Source organism: Amphiprion ocellaris, chromosome 17 (genome assembly GCF_022539595.1).
Source record: "Amphiprion ocellaris isolate individual 3 ecotype Okinawa chromosome 17, ASM2253959v1, whole genome shotgun sequence".
NCBI classification, from domain to species: domain Eukaryota; kingdom Metazoa; phylum Chordata; class Actinopteri; family Pomacentridae; genus Amphiprion; species Amphiprion ocellaris.
Genome location: NC_072782.1, coordinates 6,748,247 through 6,760,493, shown reverse-complemented (window position 1 = coordinate 6,760,493; position 12,247 = coordinate 6,748,247). Strand labels below are relative to the sequence as shown.

The 12,247-nt window shown below is 38.0% G+C and overlaps 1 long non-coding RNA gene across 1 annotated transcript; it reads left to right on the top strand.

The window, feature by feature from the left end:
- The first annotated feature begins 747 nt into the window (after positions 1 to 747).
- Positions 748 to 4,294, top strand: LOC129350928 (uncharacterized). Its single transcript, XR_008604522.1, has 4 exons — positions 748 to 862; positions 1,766 to 1,866; positions 2,596 to 2,735; positions 3,613 to 4,294. It is a non-coding gene; the product is annotated as an uncharacterized LOC129350928 (long non-coding RNA).
- Positions 4,295 to 12,247: the final 7,953 nt, after the last annotated feature.

The window sequence follows — 12,247 nt, the reverse complement described above, 5'->3', positions numbered from 1 at the left end:
TAATGAGGCGTCGTTAAGAACTTATTGTGTGAACCGCGAAACAAAGAGAGACGGAAACTACCTAGAAATTGATTTTCTGGTGTTGAGCTGGACTTATTTAGCTCCTGAAGATGGTATGAAACTAAAATACTTTGCTTCATTTCTGACAAGAAAACTAAGAGAAATTGAACAGTTTCAGCGCGTTTTCTTTGTGAATGTCAGTTTTAGTCACTTTGCTCATTATTAACTACAATATAAAGTCCTGCACCTCCATGGAAACAGCACAACCAAGTAGGGAGAACAAAGAGTGTCTTCTGAGAAGCAAAATTATGACAACAAAAGCAACAAAATGAGCTCAAAGACGGTCCGTAGTCCGTGTATATTTTGGCAATCGGATTTTTCGTTCTGAAACGGGTATTGAAAAACAAAAAAGGAGTGGTTATTTGATTTTCGTTTTAAAATACAAAAATTAAAATTGAAATTTTCAATTGAAATTAAAATTGAAACGTCGTTTTTCATTTTCATGATAAAAAAGGGATATAGGAAATTTTAAAAATGCTTTGATTTTCATTTTATATTTAGAATAACAAAAAAATTAAATCAGTAAGAGACAGAAACGAGAAAAGGTCCGTTTTTTCATTTTCTGAGACCGGAAGTGGTCATCAGCAAGTGTGGAGCCAAACGACAACAAGATTCTCAGAGGGTGGAGCCAGAGAGCAGTGATTGGTCAGACTGACTGAGAGCCAAAGAGCAGTGATTGGTCAGACCATAGACAATATAGAAGACAGCGCGCTAGCGGATCTAGTCTGCTGTATGTATCTATGGTCGGCACATCTGGTAGCATCTCTGGCTGTTTTTGACCTTGTTTTTGGAGTAAAACACGGTAAGAAGATAAATACTTCTAACCAGTAGCGTTGTTTTGTTGTACGTTAAGTCAGCGACTTGTGAAGAGTTGTGTTTTGTCGTGTTTGAGCAGTTGGTCCGGACGCGTTAGCTAGCTAAGCGGCTAAGTTAGCCAGCGGGCTAATAAACACAGGTGGCTAACTTACCGCTGAACACCTGTGTTAGTTGCTGCCGCAGTGGTCCTCATTATTAGAATGACCTTCTCAACCTGTATTTCTCTACTGTGAATTTTAGCTTTTAAAAAAGTTATTTTACTTTAAGGTTAACTGAAACCCGTTCAGCTGCACTGAAGTTTAACATTCAGCTGGTTTGAATTAAACCGCGCTTAACTTAACATTGCACAACATTACCTCTCTGAATCTCCATAATTTCATTAAATTCCTTCTCTTTTCCACTGCTCAAGTTCAATCCAGTATATAAAGTGACATTAATAGTGAATAAACTAACAACCAGCCATTGTATTTATTTATTACTGTATGTATTTGTAGTAAAACATGAGTTGAAACATCCTACTTTTGGATCTAGAACCGCACAAGCCGTTCATTTTCAGTCACCTGACGAGTTAAACTCCCCTTTTTATGTGAGGTTGAAGCAGAAAGTCTGAGCTAACAAAGAAAGTTGTTTATAATTTGCAATACCTGTTATCTCTGGCTGAGGCTTTAGTTTTTGTTGAGCTGGTTTACACGTAGAAACTTTGTTCAGGAAGATTTCTCAGTAGCTCAGAGGACAGGCTGCTTTTTTACACAACCTTGTAAGAGAATGTTTGTCAACGCTTTCAGCAGAATTTAGAAACACAACACTTCCTAAACAGATATTTTGAGGCTGTGAAGTTGAACGTTTGAGAGTATATCAGTATGTGTGTTTGTGGTCTTTCTGTTTCTAGGTGGAAGCTGAATTAGTGAGGATGACTCCTGCTCCTGTCATCTCTAAGCTCCTCACACATCTTTACCTGCACATGAGGAAAATCACTCCTGTAGAATGCAGGTATGTTTGTCATTATTATAAAAAGATGTTGCCTGGAGACCTGTCAGAAACCCATTATACAGAGTCAGCCAAAATAATGTTTACACACATCAGAAAAAGAAAAACTTGCATAAATATTTCAATACCAAATTTATTCAGACATCACGAGATTAATAAAAGTTATCTTTGGCCTCTACAATTACAAGAGGTGCTCAAAGTGGTGGCCACTGGCTTCCAGACATTTCTGTTGTGTTGTAGACGTCACTTGTTGATGCTCCATTCATGAGGGTAGCGCCATCTGTTGGGAAAACATCGTACAACAGGACACAGAGTTATCGTGATTTGATCAAACTTAGAAAGAGGAATCTATATGTATAGAAGTACTTATACATATGAAATATTTATAAAAGTTTTTCTTTTCCTGATGTGTGTACATTATTTTGGCTGACTCTGAACTTAATGAGAACAAAACTGTCATTTAATTGTTGTTCTGAAGCTTCTTTAGTGAAAACCAGCTGGTGTTCTGCTTTGAAACAAACTGCTGTTGAGGTCTGTGTTTTTAGGTTTAACCCCCCAGTTTCTGAATGAACTGATAGTTGTTGGTTTTTTTCCTGATCAATGTGGACGTTATAATTGATGGTAACATTTACTGATCATATAATCAGCATGACAATATAACAGTATAACATTCTGACCACCTGACTAATACTGTGTTGGTCCCTTTATGCTGCTAAAACTCCTCTGACCCAGTGGTTCATCAGAACCTCTGGGGATCCTGTGGATTCTGTGGATCCTGTGGGTTGCAGGGTGGGTCCTACCTAGACCAGGCTGATCCTGGACCATCCCACAGATGCTCCATCAGATGTGGATGTGGGGAGTGTGGAACCCAGGTGAACAGCTTAGCTCTGTCGTGTTCCTCGGACCACTCCTGAGCAGTTTTAGTTTGTCCTGCTGAGGGAGGCAGCTGGTATCAAGGGCTGCTGTTGCCATGGAGACTAGAGGGTTGTTTGTCCTGCAGTGTTTAGGTGGTGGTACATGTCAAACATCCACATGAATGTCAAGGTTTCCCAGCAGAACGTTGCATTAGAACAAGATGATGGATGTTGTTTTCTTCAGCTGTCAGTGGTCAGAATGTTGTGGCTGATCGGTGGATCTGTCTGCCTTTACTCTGACATCCAGAGTTATACAAAAGTGTAGTATGTGTGCAGTGCAGAAGAGATTTACTTTATTGTATGCAGTTTTAGTGGTCCCATCAGAGAAAATCATATCCATATACAGATTTTTATTAATTCCAGGGCTGGTTCAGTAAAGATTATAATAATTACATCAGATAATTCTTTGTCGCAGTTGGAATTTTGCAGACTGAGAGATGGTTGAGATGGTTTGCAGTTCTTGTTTTAGCAAAATATGTTATAATAGAAGATCTTTATTGTCATTGAACATGAAATTCTCTGCAAACCAGCAAAGTGCATCAGTCTGAGGTATGTAAAAAATAAGTAAAGAAAAATGCTTCTAAAGCCAATAATAAACCGAATATTTTGAGGGAATATTCTAAAAGGGAAATAAAAGCTCCATTCTCACTCCTCTCAGGATAAACTGTCATTAAAATTGACTTTAAATTTAGCTTCAACACGAGATAAAAACATTTTCATTACTGATGTTGTCAAGTTTTAATAAAGTTCATGCTACTTTTATAAAATGATGAAAGTGAATAAATTGTATTTGTGTGATCTGTGTTTGATTTCTGTCTTTTCTCCTGTCATCCAGATGTTCAGAGGGAGATGATGCCACATCTGGTCCAGCTGATGGAAGGTCTTGAAGTTCTCTGACTGGCCTCGACTGAAGATGGTCATCTCACTGGATTTAAGGTTCAGATGCTCAGTAACAAACTCCACCAATGAGCCAACAGGGAAGCTTTAGGTTTATTAAATGTTGCTATGAAGGTATCACTGTTTTTCTTTGTGAATGCAATGTGCTCCAACTGAAACTTGAATTAGAACTTAGAAGTAAATCCTTCCATCTGAAAGGATTTAGTTGCATTAATAACCTCATAACATTCTAATTTTTATTCCAGTCTTGGTTGGAAATAGAATCTCTGTATTGATTCAGGTAAAAACTGAACTTCACAGCATGTTGGAGCAAAACAACCAGATGAAAACTGTGATGGTGTTGGATTGTCAGACCGTAATGTTGCAGCTCAAAGCAGCTTTTCTATCTCAGTTCATTCTGACATTCAGCCATGAATCAACACAGCAGATGGTGATCCATGCTGTGGAAGTCTCACATCTCCTGATTTAATGGAGCTGCTTTGCACTTTTTACACTGTTTATTCACCAACTCTTTATTTAATAAAAGTCCCATCTAGTTTTTATGAGGAATGTGATGTTTTAATTTCTCTGTAAATAACTGCAGTCTAATGCAACAGCTGGAGTTGTAACATCTGTCCTGATACAGACCTGATCAAAATCTTAAGGCCAGTTGAAAAATAGCTAGAATTTACCTTTTGCACATTTGGATCTTAATGAGGTTTTAAGTCGAGCTACGATATGCAAAAGCAAGAATGGGAAGTGAGACAAAAAGCACTTTGAAAAAGTAATTTATTGAAAACAACAAGTAAACTGAAATAGGCTGTTCATCAGCTGATCAAAAGTTTCAGACCATCGCTCAAAAAATTACAAAAAACTCTCCAAACCAGAACAAAAAATGTTCTCAGTAGGACTCAGTAATGAGTAGCTCCACCGTTCTTGTTAATCACTTCAAAAATTGGTTTGGGCATGCTTGATGCGAGTGTTTCCAGGAGGCTGGTGGGAACATTGCTCCAAGTGGTGAAGATGGCTTCACGAAGGACATCAACTGTCTGGAACTGATGGCCATTTTTATAAACTTCCCTTGCCATCCATCCCCAAATGTTCTCTATGGGATTTAAATCAGGTGAACATGCGGGATGGTCCAAAAGAGTGATGTTATTCTCCCTGAAGAAGTCCTTGGTCAAGCGAACATTGTGAACTGCAGCGTTGTCCTGTTAAAAAACCCAGCTGTTACCACACAGACGAGGGCCCTCAGTCATGAGGGATGCCTGCTGCAACATCTGCACGTAACCAGCCGCCGTTTGACGACCTGCACCACCTGAAGCTCCAGTGTTCCACTGAATGAAAAAGCACCCAGATCATGATGGACCCCCCTCCACTGTGCCGGGTAGAAAACATCTCAGGTGGGATCTCCTTGTCATGCCAGTAATGTTGGAAGCCATCTGGACCGTCAAGGTGAAATTTTTTCTCATCAGAGAATAAAACTTTTTTCCACCTTTCAATGTCCCATGTTTGATGCTCCCTGGCAAAGTCTAAACGGGCAGTTTTGTGGCGTTGTAGGAGACGAGGTCTTTGAATTCGTTTTTTGTTTTTGAAACCCTTTTCCCGCAGATGCCGTCTGATGGTTATTGCGCTGCAGTCGGCACCAGTAAGGGCCTTAATTTGGGTCGAGGACCGCCCTGTGTCTTGACGGACAGCCAATCGGATCGTCCAGCTCAGCGCAGGTGTAATTTTTTGGGGGTCTACCACTTGACTTTTTTGTTCCATAATGCTCAGGATCTTTCAAAAGATTTAGAATGACTGTCTTACTGCATCCAACCTCAGCAGCAATGATACACTGCGAGAGGCCTTGCTTATGCAGCTCGATGATCCGACCATGTTCAAGAAGAGAAAGCTTCTTAGCTTTAGCCATCAGGAGGACATGACCGTGTGAATGCCTGACAGAAAATGAGAATTTTGAGCAGATTTGGGCTTTTATAGCCTGTGGTCTTAAACTTTTGATCAGCTGATAAACAGCCTATTTCACTTTACTTGTTGTTTTCAATAAATTACTTTTTCAAAGTGCTTTTTGTCTCACTCCCCCTTCTTGCTTTTGCATATTGTAGCTCTACTTAAAACCTCATTAAGATCCAAATGTGCAAAAGGTAAATTCGAGCTATTTTTCAACTGGTCTTAAGATTTTGATCAGGTCTGTATTGATCATGAAGTATTGATCAGAATACTTATGGTCAGCAGTCATCCCTGAAGTTTTACATTAAAATCTTTACTTGTGTTGTGAACTTTGGTAAGAAGCAGAAACGTTAACGTTGCCATGGATACATGAGTGTTAAATTCTGTCCATGTTTCCATTTTGGGAAATGCAGTCCAGCAGATGAGTTTGTTTTTACTGCCAGATACCATTCAGTCTGAGATATTAAGAATAAATAAAAGTGCATAATGTGGAAATGAACAGATTTTATTTTTATTTATTCCTACAGCTACTGCATGTAAAGTTCCAGAATGTGGAGGAATTTAGTCTCACAACCACAAAAAATATCATCTGAAAGTTGGTCTGATTGTTGTTTATCAGCACATGTTGGACATATTCCAGTTAAGACTCAAGAATATCAGGATTTATGTAAATTTACCTCAATAATATGAATGTTCAGGTTAAGATTGTGCAGTGATATTTATTATGTAAGTTTAGCTGATTAAAGTTTATGACTCTGCACTAAAATATTATTTAAACTGACATCATTATAATATTTAGGGTCAGACCCTACAGTATTGAGATAAAGAAATCAAATATTCTGTAAAATGTAAATACACTGAACTCATTTGGATATATTTAAGTGAGACTCTACAATATTATTTGACACAAAACTAAATCAACATTTTAATCATTTTTACTCCAAACATTTACTGGACTGATTTAAATATTAAAATCACTCCTTTGTAATCCTCTGCTGTACGTTCAAACCTGAGGCCTTAAATAGAAACACACAAGTATCTGATTGAAGGAACTTCTGCAGAGTCCTGGTTCCAGAACATGATGATAGAATTATAGACAAACTTTAACAAAAGCTGCCTGAGAGTTTACAGGTTTTTATGTTGGATTTCTTCAGTAATTTAATGAGAGTTATCAGCAAAAATCAAGTTTTTATTTGATGAACTTCATTTCCTAAAACATCCAGAATTGGAGCTCATATCTTTGGCAGCTGTAAAGTTTCTGCTCCTTCAAAGTTCACAACACAATGAATGAATTCCTAAAACACTCTCAGTGCTGGAGAGCGTTTGATGCTGAAGCAGTGATCAGTTTTTCTGTTTCTTCTCTGGAGATGCACAATGAGGGACGTCTGCAGCGACTGAGAAAGAGTCTCACCACATCCTGACATGAGGAAAAAGACTTTATTGAAGACTACAATGAGGAAAAACTATCAGACAGCAGACGGCTGCATTCAAGTTGAGCTCTGAACATTTGATCTGGAACAGGAATTCATTAACAGTAGCATGAGCTTCATTTCAGTCTGTAGCTGCTGAATTCATGGATGAATCATCTGGCACTAGAGAGGAAGACCATCAAACATCCACGTCAGCTGATGGAGGTCCAAGAGTCTCACCCAACAAACAACCTACAGAGTGAAGACCTCGAACCTGATTGGACGGCCTCCTATTCAGCCACGTGTGAACAAATGCCTCTAAGCTGATTTGTTTTCTAAAATAAATCTAGTTTGAGTCCTAATCTCTGCCTGAGTGTTTGCTTCTTTACACGGCTGTTAACAGTTTAGGCTGTTAGATTGTTCCAGATAAGACGAGTACAAGATTCTTCAGAGCCGTTCTACCACGAGCCTGACAGGAAGAACTCCAACATCTACTGAATGTTCCTGTGGTTCCCTCAAGGCTACAGGAGGAGCCCTACGAGGACGAGCCGGTCCACCTGATGGTGGCCAGTCGCTGCGGATCAAAGCCAACACTGACTACGTGAACTTCTACTGGACCACATGGAGGCCTTCAAACCGGACCAACAAGTTCAGCGACTCCCCGACTCGTGGGTCTGAGGATGCCGCTGAGCCTCGGTCCAGCCGGCCTCCTGTCTGTGGATGTTTGAGTGCTGAGAGGTTTGTGGATGCATGTGAACGTTCTGTGTTGAAACAGCAGCTTTGGACTCAGTAACGCTGGTAAAAACCAAGAGCTCCTTTATTTGTGACTTGCACTAAAAAAAAATGATAAAAATAAGTTTGCCAGGGTTACAGATTATTAAATAATGAAAATAATCATTTAAATATTGCTTTAAACAATCCTTTTAGGTCTACATTTCCTTTACACTGACTTCTTGGTATATGTACAAGTATTTTGGGTGGAATATACCATTAAGCCCGATGTTCAAGGGTTCTTCTGGGAATATACCATTAAACCAACCTTTTAGGTAAATATTCCAGGATGTTGGGTAGAATATACCATCAGATCAACCTTTTAGGTCTACATTGGAAGATTTTAGAGCAGAATATTACTCCAAACCATCCTTTAGGTCTATATTTAAGGTGGAATACTCCTTTACACCAAGATTTTTTAGTCTACATTGAAGGATTTTAGGTGGAATATTCCGTTGAACGAACTTTTTAAGTTTATGTTCAAGGATGTTGGGTGGAATATACCATCAGACCAACCTCCAAGGTCTACAGTAGTGAATTTTAGGTGGAATATACCATTAAACTCACATTTTAGGTCTACATTGGAGGATTTTAGGTGGAATTTTCTTCCAAACCGTCTTTTAGTGTACATTTAAGGATGTTTAGGATGGTATATTCTTCCAAACCTACTTCTCAGGTCTACATTTCAGGTGGAATATTCCTCCATACTAACTTTTTTGGTCTACATTGAAGGATTTTTCTAAACCACCCTTTTGGGTCTATATTTGAGGTTTTAGGTGGAATATTCCTTTTAACCAGCCCCTCAGGTCTCTTTGAGGATTTTGGATGGAATACTCGGTTAAACCAACATTTTAGGTGTATGTCCAAGGATTTTTGGTGGAATGCTCCTTTAAGGTGGATGTGTGAGGACCTTGTAGGTGGAATACTTCCTAAAACCAACCTTTTAGGTAACATTCAAAGATTTAAGGTGGAATATTCCTTTAAACCAAGCTAAATTTCATGTTTTGATCATTATCAAGTGAGAAACCTCAATCCAGACTCCTCATAATGACGTTTGAGATTTATGCTGCTGTTATTTTAGTCCAGACTAAATGACAGAAATCCACAACTGTAATTTTATTTCAGGACTTGTTTATTAAATGTCTAAACAATCCATGTGACTCTAAAAACTCAACAGCTTTACAAACTCTAAGATTAAACTCTCCACAAGGATCCAAAATAAGTTGGACTTCTACATGAGAGCTTCAATTATTCATCTACTTCCTGAAAAGTTTGGCCAATAAAAAAGACAATAACTGTTATTTTCAGCTGAACTAAAGACAGACTGTGATTTTTCTGCTCACATGTTGTGTTGTTGTAAACTTACTCTTTCAAATAAATAGCTGCCTAACCCCCTGGAAACCAGCGTTTGTCCTGTTTTTGTGTTGTTCCTCGGCGACCCTAGACAGCCGGGTCCTAATGTTTTTTGAGCAACACACCATACTATGACGTTTTTACAATGATGGTTCTACTATGGAACCAGTTTGACATGTTCAGGTGTTCTTTGTGTGAAAACTCAGAGATTTCAGGGATCAGAAGGTGGTTTTCAACTTTCTTTGTTAACTTTCTGCTTCAACTTTAAACTAAATTTCCTTGACTAAGCCAGCCCTCTGGACTTCCAGGAAGCTGTGTTCCTATTGGCTGTCCAGGTGGCTGCTTGGTGTTATCAGGAACACCTGAGCAGCTCAGTGTCTTCCTGCTTTATTTAGCTGCAGACAAACATTTCCTCTGCTTCTCTTCACCACTGAACCGGGTTTGGCTCCATTGCTTTAGTTTGTTCTTTAGGCGTTGGCTTGCAGCTTCCAGCAGTAAAATCGTCTTTAATGTGTTTCTTGGTGTGTTTTAGGGCTTTGTACTGGATAGTTGTCTTGGTAAATGTGGTTCTTTAGCCACAGTTAGCACATGGTGCTAATGTGTGCAGTGATTAGTGGATTTGGTAGCTGAGTTGTGTCTTTATCTTGGCTGTAGTGAGTCTTTAGAGGTTTTTGGTCAGACACATTCTGTATTCTTGTTTGTGAACCAACGTTGGTTGTCCAGAAGGTAAGAGTTCCTGTCCTGATTCTCTGTTCTCAGAGGTTCTCTGGTAGGCTGCAGGAGACTTTAGCGTTTGGGTTGTGCTAGTTTGGTTTTTGTATGGTTTCATTTGGACGACTATCTTGAGGCCCCTCCATGTGGTTTAGTGAGGTTTTCTGGAACAGTTCTACAAAGCAACCTGCAGCAGAAGAGACTTTGAGAGTTTTTAGGAAGTTCTGGAGACCAGACTTTAGAGCAGCAGAAACATTTGTCAGCAGTTTGAGCAGGAGAAGGTGAGCTTCAGAGTAGAAATGAGACGGAAACCTTCTTGACCCGTGTGGTGAGGTCCTGTACCAAGAGTTTGAGCAGGTTGTGAAGAGTCTGTAGTTCTTTGGTCTGAAAGCACAAGAAGAGTCGACTCATTAAAGGAGAAAACAGGAGATATTGTTGGTTCTTCTGTCGCTCTGCAGTTTCCTTAGACTGAATATCAAGTTTATATTTTAAATGATTTCCCATGTGAGCCCAAGAAGACTTCAATAAACTCCCTCCATCCCCTGGACACAACATATTTTATTACCATGTTAAATCTTTTTTTTATGTTTTTGAGTTTTAATCATAGTTTTAGCATAGTTTTTTTCTTTGCTTGTTTAGTTTTGTCATCTGTGTGAAAGGTGCTAAACAAATAAAGTTGAATTGATAAACTGAATAATTGACTAACTCATGATTGTGACAACAGAAGTATTTTCATTGTGATTTAAGGGTTTGTTTCATTTTTAAGGTTGGGGTTAAAATCTTGACAGAAAAAGATTAAAGAAATAAACTACATGAAAAAAGCAATAAAGTCAAAGGAAAAAAGCATTTAATACAATAAAACTTTTAAAAAGAAAATTAAACATTAAATACAATTAAACTATATTAAACAGACAAAATATTTAATTCGATCATTAAACAAGATACAAAATGTAATTTTAAAATTAAACAACAATTTTTAAACAAAAATATTAAACATTAAAGATGAAATATTTTAGATAAACATTTAAAAATACAATTAAACAAGATGAATATTAAACATTTAATTAAAAAATTAAATGTTTAATTAGAAAATTAAATCTTAAAGACAAAACTTTAAATAGGAATTAAACAGAAAATAAAATGAAGCATTTAAAAAGAAAAACCTTAAAGATTTAGTTGAAAAAAAATTAAACACGGGGAAAGAAAAGGAAATTTTTCAAACAAGCTGATAAAACATTTGAAAAAGACAACAATTAAACATTAAAAAGACAAAACATTTTGAAATCAAATCAGACAGAAAAGAATAAAAGGTGAGAAAAGAGCAAAACTAAACATTTAAGAAGAATCAAACTAAAGACAAAACATTTGAAAAGACACCAGTTAGACTTTAGAAGATCAAATTAAACAGAAGAAACAATAAAACGATCAAAAAGAGCAAAAACAGATAAAGGAATTAAAGCCTTTTCTAGTCTGAAATGAAAACAAGTTGTTTCTTCAAACATTTCCTCTTTCTATGTTCTTGGTTTGATTGTGGACAGATTTACTTAGAACTCATTTCAGAAAACTGCTTTCCAGATAAAGTCTACAAGTAGTTGAAGGCATCGATCAAACTAATGTTACCTTCTGATCTCCACAAACTTTACTGTTCAGTGACGAGAATCAAAGTTTGTTGAGGATTTCTAAAAAACTCACAGGTGAAGGTCTGAGAAGAACTCAGATCGATGGTCTAAATGTGAAATCAAGACTCATGGTCACAAGTTTTAAGGCTTCTGTTAACCAGAAAGTTCAAACTAACAGAGAAGTACTGAGAAACTTTGAAATCTTCAGCCCTCAGACTGTCTAAAGGTTCAAACTAACAGAGAAGTACTGACAAACTTTAAAAACTTCAGTCCTCAGACTGTCTAAAGGTTCAAACTAACAGAGAACTACTCAGGAACTTAGAAGATATCAGTCCTTGGACTGTCTGAAAGTTCAATCTAACAGAGAACTACTGTGGGACTTAGAAAATTTCAGCCCTCAGACTGTGTGAAAGCTCAGGTCCTGAGGACTCGGGAGGTGTGGAGGCTTTGGAAAGTCTTGGAACTGAGGGTTCAACCCTCCAGCACAAAGGCTGAAGTCCAACCTCCTGAGAAAAACGGTCGAGTCGAGACTCGAGTTAAAAAAAAACTCGAAAACGACAAAAAATAGATGATAAATGCGCAAAAAAAAAGAATTAGTATCTGAGCGAGTAGCTCAGGGGATAAGAAGAGACTACACAGTGGAAGGTCGCAGGTTCAAGACCCGCCACTGGCATTTTCTTTCTTTGTCTTTGTCAGGATTTTGAGAAAATTTAAGAAGTGTCTGGTCTTGAACCAGCGACCTGCAGCTCCATAGGCAAATCCTTAACTCACTGAGCTACAG